The following is a 25,330-nucleotide window of genomic DNA, read 5'->3' as shown; positions in this document are numbered from 1 at the left end:
TCACAGATCTGGGAGCGGAAGTCTGCAATCAACCTCATTGGGCTGAAATCTGGGTTCACAGGGCTGATTTTTTTTTTTTTCTGGAGGATGGAGGAAAGAAACCATTCTTTACTGCTCATTTTTTTCCTTGGCACATGGACACACCATTCCAATTTCTGTCCCTGATTTCACATCTTCCTGCTTTCTGTCTCCTGTCTGTGACAGTTACCCTGGGCCTTCTCTATAGGACACACAGGTTGCACTTCAAGGCCACCCAGCACCCCAGGTCTCTCTCTTTATCTCAAGATAATTTAGTCACATCTGCAAAGACTCCTTTTGCCCAAAGTATCATTGATGAGCTCTAGGGCTTGGGCCTTGATATCATTTCCACACTTTGGGAGGGGAAACGACTCAGGGAGAAGGCTTTTTGGGGGAGGAGCCAGAAGGTACAAGGCCCTGCCTGGGAAGTCTTTTCTTCCCATGACCCTCCAACACTGCAAAGACAGCAGCATGGCTCTCCTTGCCATGTTGGGCCTGCCCAGTGTCTTGGTTCCTTCTTTAGAGGATATGCCCACCCCAGGTGGTGGACTCCCCCAGTCAGGCTGACAGTCTCTGGCCCCTGGCATTTCACAGGGTGCTCTTGTACCTGCCAAGCATGTTCTGGGGTATAGCTGATCCCTGGGAACATGGTGATGTGAGAAAGGCAGGTCTTGGGTGATGCTGTCTCTACCTTCTCCACTCATTCTTCAGCAGCTACCAGCTCTATCTGTGTGGCAGTCCTTTTCCTGGTACTTGGGATAGAGTGTTGGATGGGCAAGAGCTGGTCTGTGTTCCCCAGAGCTTGTGATCAGAAGGGGAATGGAGAGGATAAAAGAGAGAACAGACAAATGAACAAGACCATTTCAGGCAGTGGGAGTGCCAGGATCACAAAACAGGCATGGACGGGCAATTAGCCTGGTGAGTTTACACAGGCAGGGATCTCCCTCCCAACAAGGTGGCACTTAAGTGAGTCAGAATGACAAGGAGCCAAACATCTGCAATTGAAGGATAGCACATTCAGGAAATGGAAGTAGCAGAAAACAAGGCCCCAGGAGTGAAGAACCCATGAGTCACTGGGACACATACGAGAGGGTTGTGGCATAGAATGACACTGGAGACAGAATGAGGCCAACTCCTGTAGAACACTGAGAGTCTGGTCAGGATATGGGCTTTAATCTGAAGGAGCCAGAAAGGGGTCTCAGCCAGGGCTCACCCCAGTGAGGCTGACCACAGGTGCCCATATCAGGAGCCAATGGAAGCATGAGTCTGGCCCTTAGGGTCCTGACAACAACCACTGGAAGTCACAGACACAACTGAAGTCAGTAAAGATGGGATGAACAAGCTGACTGAAGGAGTGTGGCTGAAGATGAATCAAGAGAGCTGAGGTGGCTCTCACAGACCAGCTAAGAGCAGGTGCCAACAGATGCAGAGGAGAGGCCATGTGTGGGGAGGCAAGCGAAAGGCACAGGGAGCTCAACGTCAGGCTGTCCCTTTTCCCTGCAAGGAGGGCTAATTCCTTACAGATGAGAAAGAAGCAAGTCTCCATGTGTCTTAATCAGAGTTCTATTGCTGTGAAGAGACACCATGACCATGGCAGCTCTTATAAAGGAAACATTTAATTGGGACTTGCTTACAGTTTCAGAGGTTTAGTCCACTATCATCATGGTGGAAAACATGGCGGCATGCAGGCAGACATGGTGCTGGAGAGGTAGCTGAGAGTTCTGCATCTTAACCCACAGGCAACAGGAAATGAACTGTCACACACCATGCATAGCTTGAGCATATATGAGACCTCAAAGCCACCCCCACAGTGACACACTTCCTCCAACAAGACTACACCTACTTCAACAAGGCCACATCTCTTAATAGTGCCACTCCCAATGGGCCAATCATTCAAACACATGAGTCTATGGGGGCCATTCCTATTCAAACCACCACAGCAGGAACGAGAGTTTTGAGCTCCAGGAGATGAAGGCCATGAAGGCTTTTCCTTGCTGTGTCATTGGGTCTTTGTGGTGTGAATTTATAACCCTTCTGAGGCTAGCCTGTTGGAGAGAGAGAGACAGAAATCTGTGTATGATTGGTGGGTTAGTCAGGGTTCTCTAGAGGAATTGAACTAATAGAATGAAAAAAAAAACTTAAAAGGGCATTTATTAGATTGGCTTACAGAATATTGCCTGGGTAGTCCAACCATGGCTGTGTCACACTGGAGAGGCAGAGAATCTGGTAGTTGCTCAGTCCGTGAGGCCGGATGTCTCAGCAGTCCCAATCTGATGCTGAAAGCCTGGGGATTTCCAGAGAGCTGCTGGTCTTCAGTCTGTGTAGAAATCCTGAGGAAGCTGGTTGTAACATCTGTGGAGTGCTGCAGCAGCAGGCTGGATGAACTTGCCAGTGAGGCAAGCAGGCAAAAAGCAAAGCTTTCCTCCTGTATGTCCTTTTATCTGCATTGTTACTAGAAGGTGCTACTCACATTCAGGGTGAGTCTTCCCAACCTCAAATAATCTGATCACTGTAGCAGGCTTTCTTGGACTGCCAGTTCCCAAATCATGACACAGAGACTTATTATTAATTATGAATGCTCGGCCTTAGCTCAGGCTTGTTTCTAGCTAGCTTTTTTACACTTAAATTAACCCATTTCTATTCATCTACATGCTGCCCCAAGGCTCATTTGCCTCATCTACGTACTGTGCATCCTGTTTTCCTGCTTCTTCCATGTCTTTCTGTCTGGCCCCTGACTGGCTTTCCCTTGGCTGGCTGGCTATCCTTTTCTCTCTTCCCACCAGCCCCACCTATCCCTCCTCTGACTAGTTATTGGCTATTCAGATTTTTTTAGACCAATCAGGTACCTTAGTCAGGCAAGGTGAAACAGCAACACATCTTTACATAGTTAAACAAATATCTTATTCCATAACACATCACAGGAGCACCCAGTGGCTTGTGTTTCAGTAGATTCCAGATGCAGCCAAGTTGGCAACTGAGATTAGCCACCACAGTTGGCAAGCAACAGATCATCATGCCTTGCTTATAATTTTTTTTTAAAGACAGGGTTTATTTTCTCTATTAGCTTTGGAACCTGTCCTGGAAGTCACTCTGTAGACCAGACTGGCCTTGAATTCATAGAGAGCTGCCTGCCTCTGCCTCCTAAGTGCTGGGATTAAAGGCATGCACCACCGCCTAGCTAGCCTTGTTTATAATTTCGGACATAGCCTCAGCCAGTGATACGCTGTTAAGAGCAGGCCTTGTGCTCAGCACAGGGTTCCTCTTATTTTGTAGTGCCCATAATGCTTGCTTTGTTTCAAGCTCCTGGCAAGGCCAGGACCTAACAACTCAAACACCTGTTTCCCAACTAAACCTCCCACATTGCCGATAGGACACTTGAAAACTCAATGTCAAAGTAAAAATTAATATTTCCACAGTAAAGATTGAGTCATTTTAATCCCTTAGTTAGTGGTGTGCCTAACTTGGAGGATACTGGACTAGAGACTCATAAAGCCTTTCAGTCTGAGAAGGCTGTGGTCTATGGCATACTCTTGGTTAAAATGATTGAAGGTGATGAGATGGACCTACATAAGTGTAGTACAGGGGTTCCTATTCAGCAGGGTCAGCCATTGGTGAATCAACAAGGTATTGTCAACATGACTGTTGGCCAACACATGGACAGGCCTCTCTTGGGTGAGCTGACCATCTCTACCTTCTTTCCTGAAACAAATATGAAGTCCTTTGGGGTGTCACTTCGGACTCAGCTCAGCCTGGCTCCAGCCTGCTTTGCTGTGAGCTATTGCCACTCCCTTCTCCCACAACCTTCCACCATCTCCTCCCCCAGCATTCCTGTCCTTTATCATTTGGATCTGAAAATAACCTCCAAAGGTTATGAGGCTTGCCTTTCAATCTATGATGATACTATTCGGGAGGAGGTGGTACCTTTAGGAGGTGTGGGACCCTTGACTCTTCCTCTCTGCCCTTCAAGTGCCATGAGGTGAGCAGACCACACCTACTCCAATAAGGCCACACCTCCTAATCCCTCTTAAACAGTGCTATTCCCTGATGACCAAGTGAGTGGGGGCCGTTCTTATTCAAACCACCACACTAACTATTCCCCATGCTGCTTGCCTGTCATCTAGTCCCTAGCATGCCTTCCCTGACCACCTCCTTGGTGACCATCTGCCTCCACATACAACACTCCTCACTGGCAGGAAAATACACGGACTCCCATGCTATGACCCCTCCTCTCACCGCTACGGCTTCCACTCTTCAGTTCCAAGTGGCCTGTTTTACACAACGCTACTGTTACCATCTCCTCCCTGGGTTCTGAAATTTCTGTGCCCCCACCACTGGGACCCAGGTCTACACAGACCTCTCCCTCCTTGCTCTTCTCTCTTGGGCTTCACCTTCCAAGAAAGTGGTCCTTATAACATCCAACCCTTCTTTCCACTCACTCTCTGTACCTTCCAGTTGCCTGTACCGGTGCTGTACAGCAACGGTTTTGTGTTCCATTGACTGCTTCCTGCGTGACGCCTGTCACAGGCAGAATTTTGTCCTCCTGACATTTATGTACTGAAGCCCTGACCTCAACGTGACTATATATAGTCCACTCTCCACATGCACAGATGTAGATTCTATCTATATTCATGGATTCACCACTGGGGGACTGAAAATACTGGAGGAAGGTTTGATTTCTTTTCCTTCATGTAAGTAAGCTTGCAATGGTCATGTTTATACTGGACATGGACAGATTCATTGTTTGTTTTGAGATGAGGTGTTGCCATGTAGCCCTGGCTGGCTGGAACTCACTAAGAAGGTCAGGTATACCTTGAACTCCCAGTGAACCTCCTGCCTCTGCTTCCTGAGCACTGGGGTATTTAAAGCATGTGACCATATAATCAGCTTTAGACTTTTTTGGGGTCATCGTTCTCTAGACAATATATTATAATGACCATTCATGCAGAATTTGCAGTGTATTTGATATTATCAGCATTCTAGAGATGAGTTAAAGCACACAGGATGGTGAGCACAGGTTCTATGCAAACATTACACCATCTTATAGAAGGAACTTGAGCATCCTCGGAGTTCGGTATCTGAGGCGGATGCTGGAACTTATCCATCATGGGCACTGAAGAAAGACTAAGAGTCAGACATTTTAGAAGGTGATTAAAGGTTAAATGAGGTCCTGAGGTTGGAGTTTAAGCACAATAGGATCATGAATATTCTAACAAGAGGAAGACAGACAACTCTAGCATGAATGTAAAGACACAACAAGAAGTAGCCGGCTACAAGGCAAGAAGAGGCCTCACCAGCACCTCCCCGTGTCTGCATCTCTACTTTCAACTTTCAGGTCTGTGAGAAAACAACATCTGCTATTCAAACCATACAATGGGAGGCATTTGGTCACAGCCGCACAGGTTGATCAAGACCTCATCTTTTAGTGCTGAGACTGACCTGCTTGGTAACCGTGCTACCAGGGCCATGCTGTTGTTGTGTTTTACAATTCAGACTGACTTGGAACAGACACACAGAAAGATAATCAAGGCAGAAGAATGAAGTTGTGCATGGTCATTAACTGGGCACACTATGTGACAAGAAGCAGACTATTACTGGCACAAAGTCCCCCCAGCATGTCCCCCTGCATCCTCAAAGGCTCCAGAAGGAAACGTCACTCTACATCCCAAGCATGTACGGGGACTCTCTTTTTGTGCTGTACGTAAGTAGAATCATACAGCTTGCACTTTTCCGTGTGTGGTTTTTCTTGCTCCGCATTTTGTTAAGTGCATCTCTATTGCTGTGAGTTGTAAAGGCTATCCATCCTCACTTTTGTATGGTAGTTTACTGTGGGAATACACCACATGTATTTATTTACTCACTGTGTGGTTGATGGGCTTTTGAATAGTCTCTGGTTTCAGCCATTCCAAACAGTGTTGCTATAGCATGTTTTAACTACTGCCTTTTACTAAACACATGTATGTTTTCTGTCTGGCCTTTGCCTGGGTCACAGGACACGTGTTTGTCAGCTTTGCTGGGTTTTCATACCCTTATATACCTTTATACTTTTTATACCCTTTCATGACTTTATACCCTTACCAGCCATGTGTAGGGCTTGCATTTTATTCTCTTTTATACTCCAGGCAAAGGGAGGAGTAGACACAGTGTGTTAAAGACATGCCCACTGAATGACCAGAGAGAGAAAGGCTGTCTTGTTACATATATAATAGGAGTAGGTAACTGTTCTTGAGGTCAGAAGGTTCAGGTTTTCCCACAGCTATAGAACAAAAGTTCTTTTTGTCTGAGTCTGGTTGGGGAGGTGTGCCCCATTTCTAACCCTCTGGGTTTCCTGATTACTCCTAATGTTTTTAATACAACACAATGGAAATTCACTTGGAAAAGGAGCCTGGCACGACAATGACATGCAACTCAGGTTCCTTCCTTGCACCAGGTATTTCCAAGCAATAAGCCAGAAAGTTGGGGGGTGGGGGGAGTCCAAGGCCAGGAGAATAGATCATGCAGCTTTGAGAGCCATATTCAGAGGATGGCCATGCAGTACAGCAGCAGCAGCAGCAGCAGCAGCAGCAGCAGCAGCAGCAGCAGCAGCAGCAGCAGACGCCTCCTCCAGCAGGGGTCCACTTCTGCAGAAGGGGAGGTGTGGCAGGGGCAAGGCCTCTAACCCCTGCTGCTCTGTCCACTGCACAGTCTACCTACAGTCCACCTCAGTGAAGTCCCCGGAAGCCAGAGAGGAGCCATGAGGCCAGTGGGAGCCAAAGGAATCAACTCAAAAGAATATTGAAATTCCTTTAAGGAACCCCAGGAATTTCTAATTCCAGTATTGCTTAGGGAAGGAAGCCCCCGGTGTCTTCTCCATCCAAATGTGTGCTGAATTCAAGGCTCCTTTTAAACCAACAAGGCCAGAAAGAAAGCAGAGGCGTGGATGTGGCCTCTCCAATGCACAGACCACACAGTGGGAGCTTCACCTTTTCCAATACAGAAGTTAAATTTGTATTAATACCACATAAGGATTTTAATTAGCTTTTTGGGGACAATTATATTGCTTTATTAATTCATACTGAGTTTGCAATGAACTGAAAAACCTGTCCACCTCTGAATCTTTTTAATTTAAGCCACTGTTCTCGGGCAACTGTCCTCCTTGGGTGTTATTTTTTCCAAAGCTCAATTGTAATACTTTCTATTTTTTTTGTTGGCTTTTGTCATGGAGATTTTAGCCTGGGGCCTCAGTCTAACTTTCCTAGTAAGTCAGCAAGTTCTCTTCCCCCACCTTCACCCCATAACTTCTTAAATCCTTTTACTTCAACAGCAATGCTCTCTTTGCCTATGACTTCTTTACCTAGAAGGTTCTCTCTTTCTCACCAAACTCCACCCTCAACCTTATCCAAGATAGTCCCTACCCTAGCTCTAGCAAAGGGACTGACCTTCCTAAGCCTCCATGGCCAAGGCCAGACATCCCTGGGAAAGCCGGTGGACAGAGATTCAGAGCTGCCCATTACAGGCTCCAGCTTCCCAGCTGCTCTCCCAGCCCTGGTATCCCAGTGGAGGAAGGATATATCCCTAAAGGCTGCACCTATGCTGCCTCTGGCTAGCCAGTGCCCTGGAGAATAAGACATTTCCTAGCAGACTGAAGGAAAAGGAACACTCCAACTGCTTATGCCCAGCAGGAGAGAGAATCCAATTGGGATTTTTCTTGAAAAGGAGTGGGAAAACATGATTCGATGATTTGGTTCTCCCTGTCTCCCGTCTTCCCTACTCCCTTCCTCCCCGCTCTTCTTCCCTCTGTCTCTCTCTCCCACCCTCCTTCTTGTCTTCCCTTTCTCCATTCTTCCTTCTCTTTTTCCTCTTCCACTGCCCTCTCTTCCCTTCCGTGGGTACTGAGGATATACTAAGAACTGTGCATTCTGCTAAATCCTGGGGGCAAGGTCCCAGTGAGTGAGGCAGTCATAACACAGGCCCTTGAGAGGCTGCAGTGAGATTCAGAAACGGAAAAGATTGCTCAAGGAATTGAGTGAAGCCAGTTGTGATGAGGAACCAGAGGAGAAGTAGAGGGTGCCCATTTGCATTTTCTGCCTTCTCCCTGGAAAATGGAGACTCTATAGCGAGAGCCTGATGCTCTAACCTGAGCCTTTTAGGATGCAAAGCATGAGGAAGGGGTAAAGAGAGATGGACTGAGCAACAGACTTTAAGAATGTGATGATTGTAGACTAAAGTAGAGTGCTATTGGGGACGTAATTCTAAGGAAAAAGAGACTTCACAGATGCAGGCCAGGGATGGTGGTCTTGGAGTTGAGGGCAGGTGAGAGAATGGGATAAGAAGTGGTTCTTTCTAGAATTGTTAGAGAGACCAGTTGGTTCTCAGTCTTGGGAGATTAGGAGCAACTCTGCCTGAGGCAGAGGGTTAGACTAGATGACCTCTTAAGATCCTTTCTCTCCAGATGTTGCCAGAAAGGCATTTCTCATCATCTTGACAATTCTAAAATGTCTTTTCTTAATAGGGAATTTATTTGCTGGATTCAATTTAACTGTTGCATTTGTATTTTGTACATGCACCTGCCCTGGGGCAATGGTTACATTTTAAATAAATCAAATAAATCAATAAATATGATATGCCTCACTTTAATCATTACATAATGCAAAAAATTATGATAATGCCACATTAAGTTGCAAATTAAGACATGCAAAAATAAGGAAATGTGGGGATGGATGCTCTCCCAGCAACATTAGTTCCCTCGCCTTGTGATGTGGTGTAATAAAGCCTGTATTTATATCTGCCTACCTAGCACTCTCCCATTCAACATGGGCCAATGTGGGGAGATTATTGCCATTATGAACCTTAACTTCTGTGTCTGATAGCTTGCTGTAAATGTGCCATCTTAAATGAAGTATTAGACTAGTTCCTTTTCAGAAGACAAGAGGATGCAAATGGCGCCATCACAGACTTTGAGCGAGATGCCATGCCGGGGCTTAGCATCCAGTTCAGTCTCTGGGTGGCCCTGTGCTCTGCCCAGCTCACTCAGCTCCTTAAGTGTCCGCTTCTCAATTGTAACATGGGGACTGAAGAACTTGTCTGTAGCATCGGGGCCTTTGCCTGCTCCACTTCAGCATCAATCAGTAAATCTCAGCTTTAGTTACTGTATTGTGGTTCATTTGTCTCATGTTGAAGAAAGGGCTCTGCTGATTAAAAATGTATGTATTTTGAGACAGAGTATGTAGGCCAGAATGGTCTTGAACTCGAGGCAATCATCCTTTCTCAGTTTTCCAAGTGTTGAGATTATGGGGATGAGTCACCATGACTTTTTTTTTTTTAAGGAAGAGTATAGGGGTGGTTGTCTGTACCCTAAAGCACTGGCCCTAGTAGGTAGCAGGTAACTGCTAGGTGCCTACTCCCCACCTCCACCCCCAGGCCATGGCCTAGACGGCGACCTTTAAGACTTGGGATGAGTATGTGCTACCTTTCTCTTGGCTCCTCATCGGGAATCGAACCCAGGTCTTTCAGATTCCAGCTCTACCACATGCTGTGCTGTGACCTTGGTCCCTTTTGACTCTGTCTGTCCTAGTCAAAACCATTCTCCCTACAGGGCCCAAGTTAAGCAGCCTAGCTTCCACCTTGAATCTCCTCAGATTTCCTCAGAATATTGTTTCTTTCAGCTCCTGCCTACAGGATCCTTATGTTCCTCCTGTGGCTTTTGCTTGACTTTTCTGTCCTGGGGAGTTTGTCCCTATGCCACCAAGCCTATTAGCTGATGAAGGGCAGGAACTAGATCTTACTCATGTTTATCACCCTTGCAGTAATGATGAGCACAGGGCTTTTCATGCTAGATAAACACAGAATGGAATGAAAATTAAGTATTATTAGCTCACTCCTCATTCCTATATCACAGGGGAGAGGCTGAGGCTGAGGAATGTGCTGGGCACCTGAGAGGTGGTTAGAGAACTCAGGTGGGTTTATAAAGGCTAAAATGAATCCTGAAGCCCAGGCTTTGAGGTTTCAGTTCTGCCAAGGGTGGGATCTGCAAAGCAGAAATAAGAACCTCACCAAAATCAGCAGGGCCCGGGAGGGAAGGATGCTGTGGGTTGTTTACAGAGTCATTACTTCTCTGCAATCTTCTGGAAGCTTGTCAGAATAATTATCCCAGCTTCTCACCAGGGCCTAGAGTCTTCAAATCTCGGGGCTGGCATTATTTGGGCTCAAACTGGGGGAAAAGCAATTTGTTTTTCCTGTTGTCTTACTCAAAAACTACTGAATAGGGTTCATAATCACACTTGGGCTGCGCCCCAAGGAGCCTTGTGCTTTACAATTTCCACTTCCCCAGAAGAAGGGGGAGGCGAAGGATTGGGAAGGTAACTTCCTGTTTCCTGTAAGGGTTGTGGAAGGGGTATAAAGTTCACAGCAATGCCTAGACCTGAGATGTCTGTGGGCAGAGTCCTGGGCTAGGTACTGGAAGTGACCACAGACCCAGTCAGGTCTTGGTTAATCAGATCCACAACAGTTGAGCTATGACCCTTCCATCCTTCTCCCCTCTGTCCTTCCCACCCTCCCTCCCTCTGCCCTTCCCTCCCTCGCTCTATTTTTCTGTCTTTCTTCCCCGCCCCTGCACCTCTCTGTCTCTCTCCTCAGTGATGGAGATTAAACTCAGGACCTGTGTGAATTAGGCAAGCACATCCCCTAGCCCCACTGCAGAGATTTATTGAGTACTGGTTGCATGCCTATAACTGAACTGGAAGAAATTGATTTTAACAAAATTACACAGCTGGTCTTCTGTCTCTAGCATTACTAGCCTTTCCTTGTGGGCTAGTAATCTTATCTCCAGGAGCTTAGAAAACCCTCAGGTAATCCAGGCCACAGACTAGTCATTTGTGTTACACTGTTTGATGCTTCAAGCAGATGACCCTTGGGAGTGACCACAGCTATTGATGACTATTCAAGATCATTTATTACGTGAGCTTTTTGTCCTCAAATTGGGAAACATTTCAAAAGTGAAGAAACGTACGCAATGTAAACTCTGTATCTACCCTGAATTAACACATGCTGGTGTTGGGTCACGTGGCTTCAGGCCCTCCTAGTTCTCCTAAGAAGGAAACTAGAACTCTTAGGTGACAATATCATGATACTGCAATGTGTGTTTCAAAGTTACCAACAGTAATGTTTGTACATTGCAACAAAATGTTCATATCACAAAATAGTTTAGGTATGTGTGATGAAAGATTAACTAGCTCAGTTTAACCATCCCATAATGTACAAGTATCAAACTGTCACTTCATAAATCTGAAATTATTTGTCAGTTTGAAAACAGCATACAGATTCCTGGGTACAGTTTACTACATTGGAATATGAGGGAAAACAGCCTAGAAATGTGCTGTTCACTGACTCCATCCCTGCTCAGATTCAGAAGCGAGGGGGCTCTGTACTGTTTGAGACTGGGGTTGATGGTTCAGGGGCAGAGAAGCGTTGTGGAGGCAGTGGGTGGAATGAGCCCTGGTCTCAGCCCTGGCTGTTTCGTGCAGAGCTGCAGACAGATCATCAGCTATGGCATGCCTGGCGGCAACCTTGCAGCACAGGTTGCCTGTCTTTCGAGGTTCCAAGCTCCCTGTCTGTTTTATCTCATGTTCTTTCTCATTCTCCATTGGCTTGCTTCTTTCTTCCACCTCTTTCTGTCTTGGTTTATAATATCCATTCATTCATCCACCCACCCATCCATCCATCCATCCATCCACCCATCCACCCATCCACCCATTCACCCATCCATCCACCCATCCTCCATCCATCCATCCATCCATCCATCCATCCATCCATCCATCCATCCATCCCTCCAAAGCTATCTTGGTTAGACTGTCCTTTCTCACCTTCTTCTATTTATTTATATTTTCCTGATTCCCTTCTATAATTTTTGGTTGATTATGGTACCTCTCCCCCTAAGTCTTTCATGCTTTTAATTGAAACCCAACAATAGCATCATGTTTATTTAGCATCCAGTGACTCTTTATTGAGCATCTCCATTGCCAGGGAATGTTCTAGGCACTGTAAACCCCAAACAGACAACAGACAGACACTTCATAGACCTCAGCAGCTTCTATTCCAGTCTTGATTTGGCAAATTTTTAATGAAAGTGTCAAAACTTTGAAAAGTTAACCGAGAAACCAGATTCTGCTCTGTAAAGTGCTTAGAAGTTATTCTGTTGTGTAGACATGTAAAAGCCTAAGCTAACTGGGAGGTGATCTATTGTAAACAGTCCTCAGTAGATAGTTTATAGAGTGAAGAATGGGTGTCCAACCTTCCCCACCTCTGACAGTCCCTACAGGCAGCTGGTAATAGCTCTTGGGTGTTTCTTACAGACTAGCTCTAGACCTCTGCCATTTTCTCTGATAGTTTCAAGAGAGAGTCCTCTTCTCCCATTTGGGTCACAAGTCCCTGGGTTCCAGGCCACACAGGAGGTGATCTACCCTAAAACACTGCACACACTTCACAGACAGAAGAATTATGTACAGATGGATTCCTGTTTTCTGTGTGAGGCTTTTTGTTCATCCTGGGAGGAAGACCCTGGAGGGAAGAGCTGCCTGCCCTGTCTTAGAGTCTTCCCTCCAGGCTTGCTGCTCTTCGGGGCGACCTTCTATGGCAGATCCTTCAGACATTGCCTGGCTGAAGCAGGAGCATCAAGGCCATCCCATCCTGGCTGTTTGCACGATTCCACTGTATTATGAAAGGAGTGTCAGGGGCGTGATTCAGCTGTGAAATATTCAGGGGGCCAGTTGATGAGGTGTTCAGTAGCAGCCTAGGAGGGAAGGCTGAGCTGTTGGAGTGAGGGAGATGAGGAGGGAGCAAGGGGGAGCAGAGGTATCAGAGTGAGTGATGTGCAATGTGCAGGGGTCAGGACTTTACAAAATGATTCTCCTTAATTATTTAGAGCTGCCATCTATTGCATGGCAGGTGTGGACGACCAGGAGGGGGTGTCTGCCTTAGTGTGAAACACTGGGGGAGGGGAGGTTGGGATCATTTAGCATTAGTCTTTGGATGGTGAGTCTGGGGTTTGCTCTGATGTGGCGGGGTCGGGGGTGGTCTCTGTAGGAAGTGGGAGTAACTGAACAGAAAGCCGGACCTTTGAGAGTTGTGCCATTTGGTGTCAGGCGACACTGATTCTGGGGCTCTGGGTAGGGAGACAGCTAGGAGAAAACCCACCGCTAATAGCAGTGTGAAGAGAGCTAATATGCAGGAGGCCATAGCTGTCTGCCCGGCTGTCTTCTCCAGGGGAAGAGCGGGCCTTGCTCTGCCCACTCTGCGTTATCTCCTTCTTACAAACCAAGTCTGACTGCTCTTTGGTGTCTTGCCTGTTCAATGTGGCTTCTGTCCTCTCCTTGCTCACAATGCCATGTCACCTGCTGAATCCAAGGAAGAGCCTCTCTGACACGGGGCCAGGTAGACTAGAATCAGAATAACCTTCCTCACAACTCTTTGGCTCCAACTAAACTGCTGCTGTGAAGACTAGAGAAGAAGATATTGGGGAGAAAACAGAATGAAAAGAGCTCAGAAGAATAAAAATGTGTGATCAAGGAGCTGGGGCAGTTGAGCTCAATGGTCAGCTATGTGGGTCTGAGGTCAAATGCTCTGGGCCTGCCCGATGGAGCAGCTGTGACTCTGACAGACTCACCAATGATTGTGCTGACCTCAGTAATCTACTCTGTGAAGTGAGACCCAAACTAGCAAACTAACAGAAGTCAGAGATGCTTGCAAGTGATTGGTACAGAGGCAGCATGCAGATGGCGGACTACTCATGTACATCCTGTTTGGGCGACCTCTTGTCTACAGAAAGTCCCCTACAGGAAGCAGTGGCCAGTGTCTCACTCTGGGGACGTTCCTGTCTCCTAGTAAAGGAATTGGAGATGCAGAGCATTGGCAGACACAGCGATGGGAGAAGCTTCCCGAGTTCTGAAGTGAGCATCTGAGTAGTGCTTGGCCCTCTGGCTGAGCCCACGGCCTCCCTCCTTTAGGCCACTCCGATTCCAGTCTCAACTGGGGCTGGCCATCTGGAAGAGCAAATGTACAAGGCACCTGCTCAATGCAGGTGCTTGCTGAGCAAACAGAGTTTTGGCTGTGGAAGTCTGGAGACCTACTTGGTTGGCCTTGGAGTTACCAGCTGGGTGACCCCCAGCACTCTGTATGTCTCGTCTTGATCTTTCAAAACAGGGGTGGAAAGGTTGATGCATCCTGTGTCACACCAACTTTTGATATTCACCTAATCAGTCATCGATATGAAAATGCCACAGAGCTGAGAAGAAACAACCACAGTGTTCCCTGGACCCTGAGAAGCTGCTGGCAAGTGTCTGCTGACAACAGGGTCCTCACATACCCTGTGTGGTTCCATTTGACATGATCCCTCCCTCTTGGGTCCCATGTAAACTGATGGGAAGAGAAAAGAAGACACTCCACTCCTTGTCTGCCATGCTCTGGATTGTTCTGTCATGTGGAATGAATGTTTAAAGATTCTTGGTTATGCTCATGGTCAATGTTAATTCAAATGCCAGCATAGTTCCCAGGTAATCCATTCTACTCATACCCTGGGCTTGTGTGGGGACAGATGCCCTTTGTGGTTATTGCATGAGGTTGAGCTTATTGGGTTTTGGCAACATGTCACTGAGTTTCAGAGTCTAAGGAATGCCAAGAACAGGTGCATCTCTTTCCAATCTGAGTTCACAGATGTGCAAGAGTGGAAAATTGAGATAATGGTCAAGTCCTAAGAAAACTAGCTATAGCATTTGTTGCCCAATCTCTGTGTAATGGGAAAGTGCAAGGCTTATCTGAAGTCTTGTCTAGAAGAGTCTGTGAGGCTGGACCATCTCAGATAGCAGCCTTGAAGTTGTTCTGAATGCAGAACTCTGAGGAAACTGAAACAGAGGCACTCTGAGAGGCTGGATCACCTGGTTTATGGTCCCCTTGCTCTGAAAACACACAAACTTTCAAAGGTAACATACATATCTACATTAACACAGTATGGATTATGTATTGTACACAAGCCAGCCAAAGATGATTTTTTGGTTTTTTTTGTTTGAGCAGATAAAAGACACTGTTAACTTTCTAAGTATTTTTTGACTGTATAACCAAACCTCTATCCATGCCATATGAAAGGATAGCATGTAATAATAAGTCATAAGGACTCTGCAACCAACAAGATTTCTCTTGTCTCATCCAGTTTCAGAGCTCTTCCCATGTCAAGGATAAGTATCTGTCTTGTAGCTTTTCTAGGTTTATTTCTTTATGTCTGTAGCCAAGATTTTCAGGGTGTCTCTCCCAATCAAATCCAGTCTTTATTAATTTTGAAGGAATCCACAGCCTTTCATTTCCTGTGGAAATAAAAGCATAACTTCTCTCCCAACTCAATACATTTTCTGAATTCCATTTTAAAGTTACGACATCCCTAAAGTATCTAGGCTGGTTTAATTCAGCAATTCATTTTACAATCCCTTGTCTCTCAGTAGCTATTATTCACTCATCATCACTCAAAAAGTTCAAAGTCAACAAAGCACCATACAGGATCCAGACCCCCTGTGTATTTCCCATCTTTGTGTGGCTTATTCTTTTTATATTACTTTGCTCTTTCTTTAAAGATGTTATTATTTTTAAGCTATTAATTTTTTCTATGACTGTCTATACTCATTTTCTTTCTTAAGCACCTATGCACACTGTGACCCGTTTAAAGGTTTTTCAGTCTGGACTTGCTTTACTGTGCACTTGTAGTGTTCTCCAACCACGTGAGTCAAGCCAAACCTTAAACTGCTAAGAGCAGCTAGGTCATCCACTGTGCAGCCCTGGTATTGGCTCTACCCCTCGTTGGGTCTGTGAAAGCTGAGCCTTAAACTCACAGGCCTGTCTGAGAGCTGCATTTAACTGGGAGCTGCATTTAACCGGGAGCTGCATTTAACCAGGAGCTGCATTTAACTGGGATCTGCATTTAACCAGGAGCTGCATTTAACTGCCCCAGCTCTAGCAAGTTGGTGCCTGCACAGTGGCAGGCATTTTTATTTAAATTGCCGTTTCTACTTAGCTTGCCAGATGCACAAGTGCTTTTTTGCACAACAGCAGCTCCGCTTAAAGGAACTGTATCCATGTGTTTTTTTTTTTTCTCTAGCTTTCTCAGATCCTATGTGGAAATTTGGGCCCCACATTGGGTGCCATTTGTGCTTGGAATTTTCTTTGAGTCACCAACCAATTCCCAAATAAATACATGGAGACTTATTGTTATTTATGGATGTTCAGGCTTAGCTTTGGCTTGTCCCACTAGCTTTTATATTTTAATAGAACCTGTTTCTATTCATCTACATTCTGCCATGGGACTTTTTGCTGGGTGGTCCCTGGCATCTCCCTGGTATTTCTTTTCTTTCTTCCTCTGAGCCTAAATTCTTCTTCTTACTTACTCTTCCTGCCTGGAAGCCCCACCTATACCTCCTCCCTTGCTATTGGACATTCAGCTTTTTTACTAGACCAATCAAGGTACCTTAGGCAGGCAAGGAAAAACAGCAACACATCTTTGCATAGTGAGACCTTCAGTGATGGCAAAATGCTAATTGTTGCTCCCTCCTCCTCCTCCTCTTCCTCATCCCTCCCTCCTCCTTCCTCTCTGCTCCTCTGGTGAGTTCCCAGTGCCTCTTCCACGAACATCTCCAAACTTCCTGGAGGTTTGGTGTGTCTTGTACCAAAATTTCCATGTCTTGTGCCCAATGCACATGTTCTTGTCGAGCTGGACAGAGCCATCCTGTCTTTGCCTGTAGTCCTGTGTTAGGCTTCAGTGCTGCTCCACAGGATGCCCAAAGTGTGGTTCTGGCACTTAATAGCTTCTTGACTTACTTGGACCAGAGAATGAGTGGGTGGCACATGAGTATAAAGACAAGTAACTGTAGATCCACTAATATGGGTCCTGTCAGGTGTGAGAAAGAATTGAAAGAGGAGGAATAAAGTGCATTAGCAGTGGGAGTCAGGCATCTAGGATCCAGTCCCAGAGACTCCTTATTCTGGACCCTTGGGTCATTTACTTCCCTCTCCAGAATTCAGCTATTGATCAATAGCATAGATTAATGTGAACCCTAAGGCCATCTTTCCCGGGGACAAAGAGGGCTTAAGATTTGTCCCCAAACATGAAAGTCTTTGATGAGCAACAGAGAGCTGGAAGATGCTTTTTTGAAGTCCCCATGCAGAGCTCCTGGTCTACCCTATCCCCATCTCTTCTTCATGATATTACTCTGTCTCCATTCCATGCCGGGTCCCCAGGTTGTCCTCATTCACCCTCTCCCTCTCTGCCTCTTCCATGCCTAGGTAGTTCCAGTATTTGTTATTGGTTTTCCACTTCTCTCGATGCCTAGCTCAGTCCCTTCCCCCTCAAGACATCTCTGCATCTCATTGGACCCTCCCTCCATCACTAAGGTCCCTTTCCTAGAACCCTGGCTCCAGCTCTTTTGTCTTCCCTGAGCATGACGCTGGGCTCGGCTATCCCCTTCCAGTATGTTTGGGGACAGGTGCTGTCAGGATGCGCACATGGAGATACTGTTATGGCCCTCCCTGGGCACGGGGAGGGTAATGATCTTGAGTGCTTCCCTCCTAGGGTACGATGAGAATCAGCGAGTTAATGCCGTAAAGTATTCTAATTGCTCCATGGAGTCATCTGATAAAGCGGCGAGGAACTGGGCATCTGGCTCTCATTTACTTAGAGCTGGAGAATCCAGGCGGCAGCCGCCGCCTTGATTTATTTATTTTTCTTTCTGTATCAAACACACACTCAACACAGCACTAAATATCTATAGAGAGGCTGACACCACCTGGAGAGGTATGAACACACAGGTCGTTTATCTCTGAGACCTCCATCTGGAAGGGTCACCACAGAGGAACCTCTTATACCCAACCCTCCCCCCACCTTCTTGAGCAGACCGGGTTCAGACCCTTTCAATGTTACGTCTCAGCTGTCCAGGTAGCAGTGGGTGTAGGAGAATAGCTTCGCATTATTTCAACCATGCACTTTCTTCCTTCCTTCCCCTCCCCTCCCTCTTTCTGCCTGTGTATATTTGTTGGAGTGCCTCCTACTTGTGCAACGCCACCATACCCGGAGTGGCACTGGCTCTCTTTTTTTGGCTGTCCAGCAGCAGAGGGGAATTTCTCCTGGATGCGGTGCTGCCTGCCTGTTCACAGAAGCTTTGGGAAGGCAGAGGCTGGAGGGCTGCTGCAAGGTCAAGGCCAGCCTGGGCTACATCATGAACTCCAGGCCAGCCAGGACTATGTAAGAGATCGTCTCTCAAAAACAAACAAGAAGGGAAAATTTCCAACCTAGAGCTGGTGGCTATATTCACAGCGCCACAGAGGCGGGCACGCGGCAGGCTTCGACTTTCCCAACATCCCCCTCTCTGTCCTCGTCCCCCTCAGCATCTGACTTTGCCTCATGCAACTTTTCTTTCTATGGCTTTGCTGATTCTGTTCCTTCCTCCTCAGATCTCTTTCTCATGCCCATCTGAGGAGACTAAGACTTCTCAACGTGCACCCAGCATCTCTCCATTCTACCAAGCAATACAGGAGCCTTCATCCTGCTGATGGCTAGCCCCCCTGTTGAGCTGCTCCCTCATCCACTTCCCACCTCTTTCAGCTCACTGATACCCACACTGCAGGTGCACACACACTTTCACACAGTGGACTTGATGGGAAGATGCCCTTCACCTTACTGGCTTAGTTCTCAGAGGCTGGCAGCAAACCCCTCTCCTCTGCCTTTGTCTCTGGCTTAGCTGAGTCTGTTCTCACCTCTGCTGTTTTTTTTTTTTCTGACATTACGGGAGCCCTGGACTGTTACACCCACCATAACAGAATCAAATCAACCTTGACCTGGTTCGGTGTCTGCCTCGCTTGGAATCTCCTTCAGAAATGAACTAGACTGTGGTACTTACAGACTCTTCCCACTCCCATCGTTCTTGCTCCTCAGGCCTCTTCTCAGCTGCTTATGTTGCTCCTTTGAAGATCTGTAAAGCTTACTTCTACCTTGAAAGCGGAGATGGTGGTTATAATATCATCTCAATGAACGGTTGATGGTTAACTGACTAGCTGACATCACTGGCCACGAATCTAATTTCTGGACTCTGGTGTGGAGCCTACTCTCTGTCGTCAGGTGACTGAAGTCCAGACTCAGGGATGATGGGTTCTGGTGCTGGGAGAGGAAGAATGACTTGGCAGCAGCCCAGACCGTAGCCAGTGTTGAGTCGTTCCCTTGTAGAAACATGTTAATTCCACTCCTGCTATACTGTTTGGAGGAATGGTCATTTGTTAAGGGAAGTGAGCCTGGTGCTTCCTGGGACCGTCACGCTGCTGAAATATCAAGCACACTCGTAAGCTTAAGCACCTTCTCTGGCTGGCAGGCGGTAATGACTGTGAGAGGCAACAACTGGTTCAATGTGTAAATGTTTCTCATTGATCAAAGATATACAAATGTAACCCATCCTGATGGGCTCCGGAAGCATCCTCATCTCTTGGCCAAATTTACTCAGATCTGTTCTCACCTCCATCCGCTTCTCTCCTGCCCATGTCTGCATCTTCTATCTGACTGTGGAAAACACATCCATTGGGTTCTCAATGGCCTCCAATGTTACTAGGAATGAGCAGAATTAGCCAGAGACATCACCTTTACACACAGATCCAACAACAGGGGAAGTTAGGTGGGTTCCTGTAGAAGAGATTGGGTCCAGGTGAGCTTAAATGGAAAGGACCCTTCTATAAGATTCCCTGATCTCTCTATGGCCAGGCTTACCGCTGGACAAACTCCCAGCTGGAGTGGAGGTACACTTGCCATCACAGACTGCTAGTGCCTCTGACTACCTGGACACTGGCTGCCCTTCCTCCAGAGTTCCCTTGAGCAGTGAAAGCTAGTGCCCACTCTCCTGACCACCTACCTCAGCCTGGGAAAAGAGAGGCAGTGGTCTAGTTCTGGGGGCCTGGAGCCACATCTAGCTTCCTGTCTCCTTTTCTTTTGTTAAAGCCAAATGAAACAATGTAATTAGCTTGTTACAATTAAAGTGACTCGACTGGATAAATTGTAATCACCCAGAATCAAGTCAGGCATCCCTGCAGGTCCCGGACATCGCAGCTGAGCTGCCTCATTTGCATAATTAAAATATACAAATGATAATGGATTTTGTACTCAATTTCCAGCGGCTGTGAATTTTGAGAAACTCTGAAATTAGAATAACAGAGATGAAGCCCGCCTAGAGGTAATGGGGATGACAAGTTTTGACAGTAGGGGTGTTTATAACGCTAGTTTCTCGCTACAAAATAAATAAGTACAAAAAAGATTAGAGAGTGATATTAGTTAATAGTTCCACGGGCAGTGGGAAGTGGAGATAGACTATGATTACCTCTGTGAATTTACACTGGCTTTTTTTTTCTTTTCTGACAAGCTCTCGCCTAACCTTAGGGGATACCTTCCCCCTGATTATGAGAAATTGAGAATGAATTAAATGCATAAAAAGGGTTGTCACAGATCGACTCACCAAAGGAAAAAGAGATGAAATTAGTCTTGCTGCTCTTCCTTCGAGCTAGGGGTGGGTTGAAGGCCAAGGGTGCAGGAGGGGCAGGGGATGGCAGGAGCGTAGCTCAGGGCTGTGGTAGTCAGAGGAGGGAGGGGCTGGCAGAGCAGGCGAGGGGAAGCGGAGACAGATGCAGGCAGAACTGAACACGGGGATTACTTACAGAGATTAAGTCCTGGAATGACCCTTCTGCTCAAGTCTCCTTTGCAGAGGGGACCAGGGATTCTGGGGCTGTACTTTCATAAAAAACATGTTCACTCCTGAACACTGATTGGCAAATTGCAAGCAAGCATGTTTCCTTTCTTCCTATAAACTCCACGAGGGCAGGGGGCAGATCTGTCACGCTTGTCTGACATTTCCAATACCCAGCACACAGTAGGTCCTTAAAATGTATTGTTGTTAAATAAATAAGTGGACAGGAGAGGTTGAGAACCATATAAGAACATTGAGACTGCATGGGGAAAACCCGTGGAGGCTCAAATTCCTCCATTTTTTCTTAGAGCCAGGGAGCCTTGGCTTTGGAGTCTTTATGTAGAATGGTGCAAAATGTCAGCATGTCTTTTGAGGGTGGCTTGCCCTAGTCTGTGGTCAGTACACTGTAGTGCAAGCTGGATGGATCCCTTTGCCAGGAACAGATGGACACAGGAGCATGGTGTGAGCCAGGTGCCTTGCTGCCTGGGAAAAAAATCCAGAGGCAACACTTTGGGCCTCTCCTGGGCTCAGCAGCAAAGCTGAGCACTATGGAAAAGATGGGAACTATCAGCTGGGGAGAGATGGTGGCTCGGGATGATGCATTTCTCACCTCTGCAGGGTGGGGTGATCAGAAAGTCCACCAACCAGCCGATCCATTGTGTGGCTGCAGCTTTGGACCAAAAATGTAGCAGGGGAGGTGGTGGATGGTAGCTAGAGTCTAAGGCTGAGCAGAGGAAGAGAGGTGTTCAGGGAGCCAGCCCCTCTGACACAGGTCTTGGGGACCCTTGGTCCCAGGAACCTATGAACTAAGTGCCCGTCTTTAGCAAGGGTGTGAGGATGGGACAAAGGGAACGAAGGGTTTTTCTCACACCGGCTTCTGAGCCAGAGAATAAGTGAGAAGCCACATCTCATATGTATGTACATACTGCTGTATGTTTGTGGTATATATGTGTGTCTCAGTGTGTATGTGTCTGTGTCTATGTGTGTGTCTGTGTGTATGGATCTGTGTCTGTGTGTCTGTGTTTATGTGTCTGTGTGTATGTCTCCCTGTGTGTGTGTCTATGTATATGTGTGTGTGTGTCTGTGTGTATGTCTCTGTGTATGTGTGTCTGTGTGTCCGTGTCTGTGTGTATCTCTCTCTCTCTCTCTCTCTCTCTCTCTCTCTCTCTCTCTCTCTCTCTCTCTCTGTGAAAGTGTCTCTGTGTGTCTCTGTGTGTGTGTCTGTGTGCATGCTCATGGCACATGTGCCAAGGACAGACGACATTGGTGTCCTTCTCTGTCATTACTTATTCCTTTGAGACAAGGTTTCTCATTGAGCCTGGAGCTTTCAATATTTCAGCCAGGCTGACAGTCAGCAAGCCACAGGGATCCTCGAGTGTCCCCCACTTCCTCTGGTGCTGAGGTTACAGGTGTGTGCTACCATGCCTGGCTTTTATGAGGATGCGGAGTTTTGAACTCAAGTCCTTGTGCTCGCACAGTGAATATTCTTAACCACAGAGCTATTTCCCCAGCCCTACTATCTCCTTTTGAGGAACCTGCCTAATACCAGGTTCTGAAACAACGGAATGAGCAATGCTATGTTAGTGGTGAGGTTCGTTGGAGGAAACTCCCCCAACACACACATGCCCGGAGATGCAGACCCCACAGAATTGGTGATCATAAACCTTAGGTTGGTGATGAAGAAACACCACCATGATCTCATGGTAGAGACTCTCCGGTGTACCATGGGCCTACCTTGGATGCCATTGTCTTGTGTGCATCAGGACTACCACTGTGGCCTGTCAGCTCACTCAGTCTTGACATCTGCCCCTGAAAGAGGGCATTTGATTGCCATCCATTCAAGGCTTCAAAAACTCTCTTCTTCCTTCTCTTAGGTTAAGAGGTGTGGATGGTGGGATTTCACCATCTGTGATGTGATTAATGTCATCACTCTGATCCATGGTCTCAGGCCCCGTCTCTCCAGTCTCTACCATTGGGAAGTCACCTTTGTCCTCTTCCCTGTCCCTGGACCACTTTATTGTCACCCAGTAGTGTCCAGTGTATTTCGCAGAATCCATGGAAGTTGGCCTTTGATCAACTGCGCAGCAAAGCCCTGGAGGTCTTCTAGGAGGGGGAGGCTCCTCACTCAGCCTTCAGAAGGGCTGCCATCCTGTGCAGGGCAGGTCAAATGCAGACCAGATTCTGTAGAGAGGAGAGCTTCAACATTACGGTACAGCCACTGTGCCATTTCTCCCCAGTGAGGGAGACCCGCTTTTTCTCTCAGGAGAAGGTCTGCTAACCACGTGTGGAATGGACACCGGAAGAAGTGGGATGGATGGCGGTTGTCCCCTGCTCCAGTTAGCTCATGCAGTGTCCACGGGACAGGACGACATTTCAGTTTCCTGGGACCCTGCATGGTTACAATGTTCATTTCTTCAGCATCTAGCACAGTGCCTGGTATACAGTAGGTGCTTAGTAAGTGTCTGTCTATAGGACACGTTAATAAATGAACAAGTGCCGGTTTGTTTTTTTTAAAGACAGATATATTATGGAACATGACAAAAAATACACTATGTTCAGATCTGTTAGTTCATCCCTAAGTCTGGTTGCTATAAGTCATGTTTCATCTGGCTCAGGGCTTGTCTTCTGGCTCTTTCCCTTCATTGCATTGTTTGTTTGTTTGTTTTTCCATCACCTTCAAGCTCACTGTCTTGGGTCAGGTCACCACTGTAACGTATCCAGAATATCATCCCAGGAGGTCCCCTGGATGACATCTGCAGGCCCCCTGTGCTTTTCACACGGAACCCACAGTCACCTGGGCCACTTCCTCTCTTAGCGAAAGCTCCTTTCCACTTCCCGAGCTTATGGTGGTCTAGCTCTGCCCCGTGTCCAGCCCCAGCTCTCACCACTCCCGCCTCACAGTTCCTGTCTGGGCTGGAAGGTTCTCAGCCCTCTCCCGGACTAGGCCTTGTCCTCACAGCTTTCTCTTCTTAGTTCCTCCACACCAGGCCGTGAGGGCTCTCCCCAGACTTCACAGCCCTCTCTGAGTCTCCTTGTCTTTTGATCTGGCCTTCTCTTCATTATGAACGTCCCCAGCCCCCACATCCCTGGGATGACACATTTCAATCTGCTCTTCCTCCGCTATGGAACTGGAGACAGACAGAAGCCGGGAACGCGTTGAGTGTCTCTGACCACAGCGATTGGTGCACAGCCCTGCTGGACACAGGCTGGACTTGCTGAGCAAATGCATTTATAAGAGCTGGTAGCCAGAACGATGAGACTGCTTAGAAAGAAAGAAAGCCGAGGAAAGAGGACTCAGAGGATGTGTGCACCTAGAGGCTGGGAAGAGAAGGAAGTGCAAGAGGAAATAGTGTCCAGTGGGTCAGGCAGTGCCAGCCACATGGCAGGGCAGGGGCACATGGCAGGGCTGGGCCTTCCATGTGAGGAGTATCAGCCACCACCACCACCACTCCACCTGGGCTCAACTGGAGGCAGAGAACTGCTCAAGGTCCTGCTTTCCTTCCCCTTAGGGAGATTTCTCTGCTGAGCCCCTTTCCATGTGGTAACTAACCCTAGTGCCTGTGGACAGCAGCAAACACTTTCAGGGCGCGGCATCCACGGCCTTTCCCTCTCTGTCAGGACAGACTTCACGCAGCCTTTCCCTGGGGCAGGTGACTGTTAACAGGACTGGCCCTACAGTCTTCTGGACTCTGGGTTTGGGGATGATTTTTTTTTTCTGTATAACCCTGGCCTCTTGGTCTTACCTCCTAGAGGCAATGGGCATTTGCCCCATGTCCGGAACCTTGGAGCAGCCAATTTGAGGCCTCATCTATTAGAGAATTAATTTTTAATGGGTTTTATAGCATGGTGGATAAATCAGTTAGGGAGAGACAAGGAGCTGGCAATGTCTAATGAGTATCGATTGGGCCATTTAAAAGGGAACAAGTGGCCCAGCTGAGTTCAAATCAGCCATACCCATGACCAAGAGGCACGGGGGTACCCCATCTCTACCAATAACTTCTTTTAAACTAGCTGCCACAAATGCCAGGCCATTTTAGGGTAAGGACCATGCCCTTTGCTGATATGCACACCCCTCTGAGGTGGGACAAGGAGCTCATTCTTCACATGGAATCCCTTTGCATTAAACACTGTCGCAGCTGATTCCAGAGAATGTGAGAGGGGATGGAGGGGCCGAGATACAGAGTATTGTGTATTCTGCTGGGGTTGACTACAACTAGAAGTCCAAAGACAGCACCTTGTTATGCCAGAGCACAGACATTGTTAGTGCATCCATGTGGAGCTGGGGGAGGCAGGAATGAGAACACACCTTTTGCAACTGTCTGTACTCAAAGATTTGGTGAAAAACTCCTTCTGTCTAAATGTATTTTCATGGATGAAGACTCTCAGGCACACTCCTGCTTTAAGGAGTCCTCACTCAGGGATGGCCAGGGGACTCACCTCAGGAGCAAAGACTCTGAGTCCGAGCTTTGGTTCTCGGCCTAACAAATGGGAAAACAACTCATTTGTGATCCTATTAAAGAGTATATAATTAACTGCTAAATTTCACTATGTATTTATCATAATAAAAAGCCATTGAATAACCTCTGAGG

At 47.1% G+C, this 25,330-nt stretch overlaps 1 long non-coding RNA gene across 3 annotated transcripts in view; it reads left to right on the top strand.

Moving 5' to 3' along the window:
* LOC131895943 (uncharacterized) overlaps positions 1-25,330 on the top strand; it is a 46,973-nt gene that overhangs the window by 16,162 nt on the left and 5,481 nt on the right. The gene's annotated exons all lie outside the window — the stretch shown is intronic.

The sequence above is a fragment of the Peromyscus eremicus genome, chromosome 19 (assembly GCF_949786415.1).
Source record: "Peromyscus eremicus chromosome 19, PerEre_H2_v1, whole genome shotgun sequence".
Classification (NCBI taxonomy): domain Eukaryota; kingdom Metazoa; phylum Chordata; class Mammalia; order Rodentia; family Cricetidae; genus Peromyscus; species Peromyscus eremicus.
Note: the sequence above shows the minus strand (reverse complement) of the source record. Positions and strands in the feature narration are given on the sequence as shown.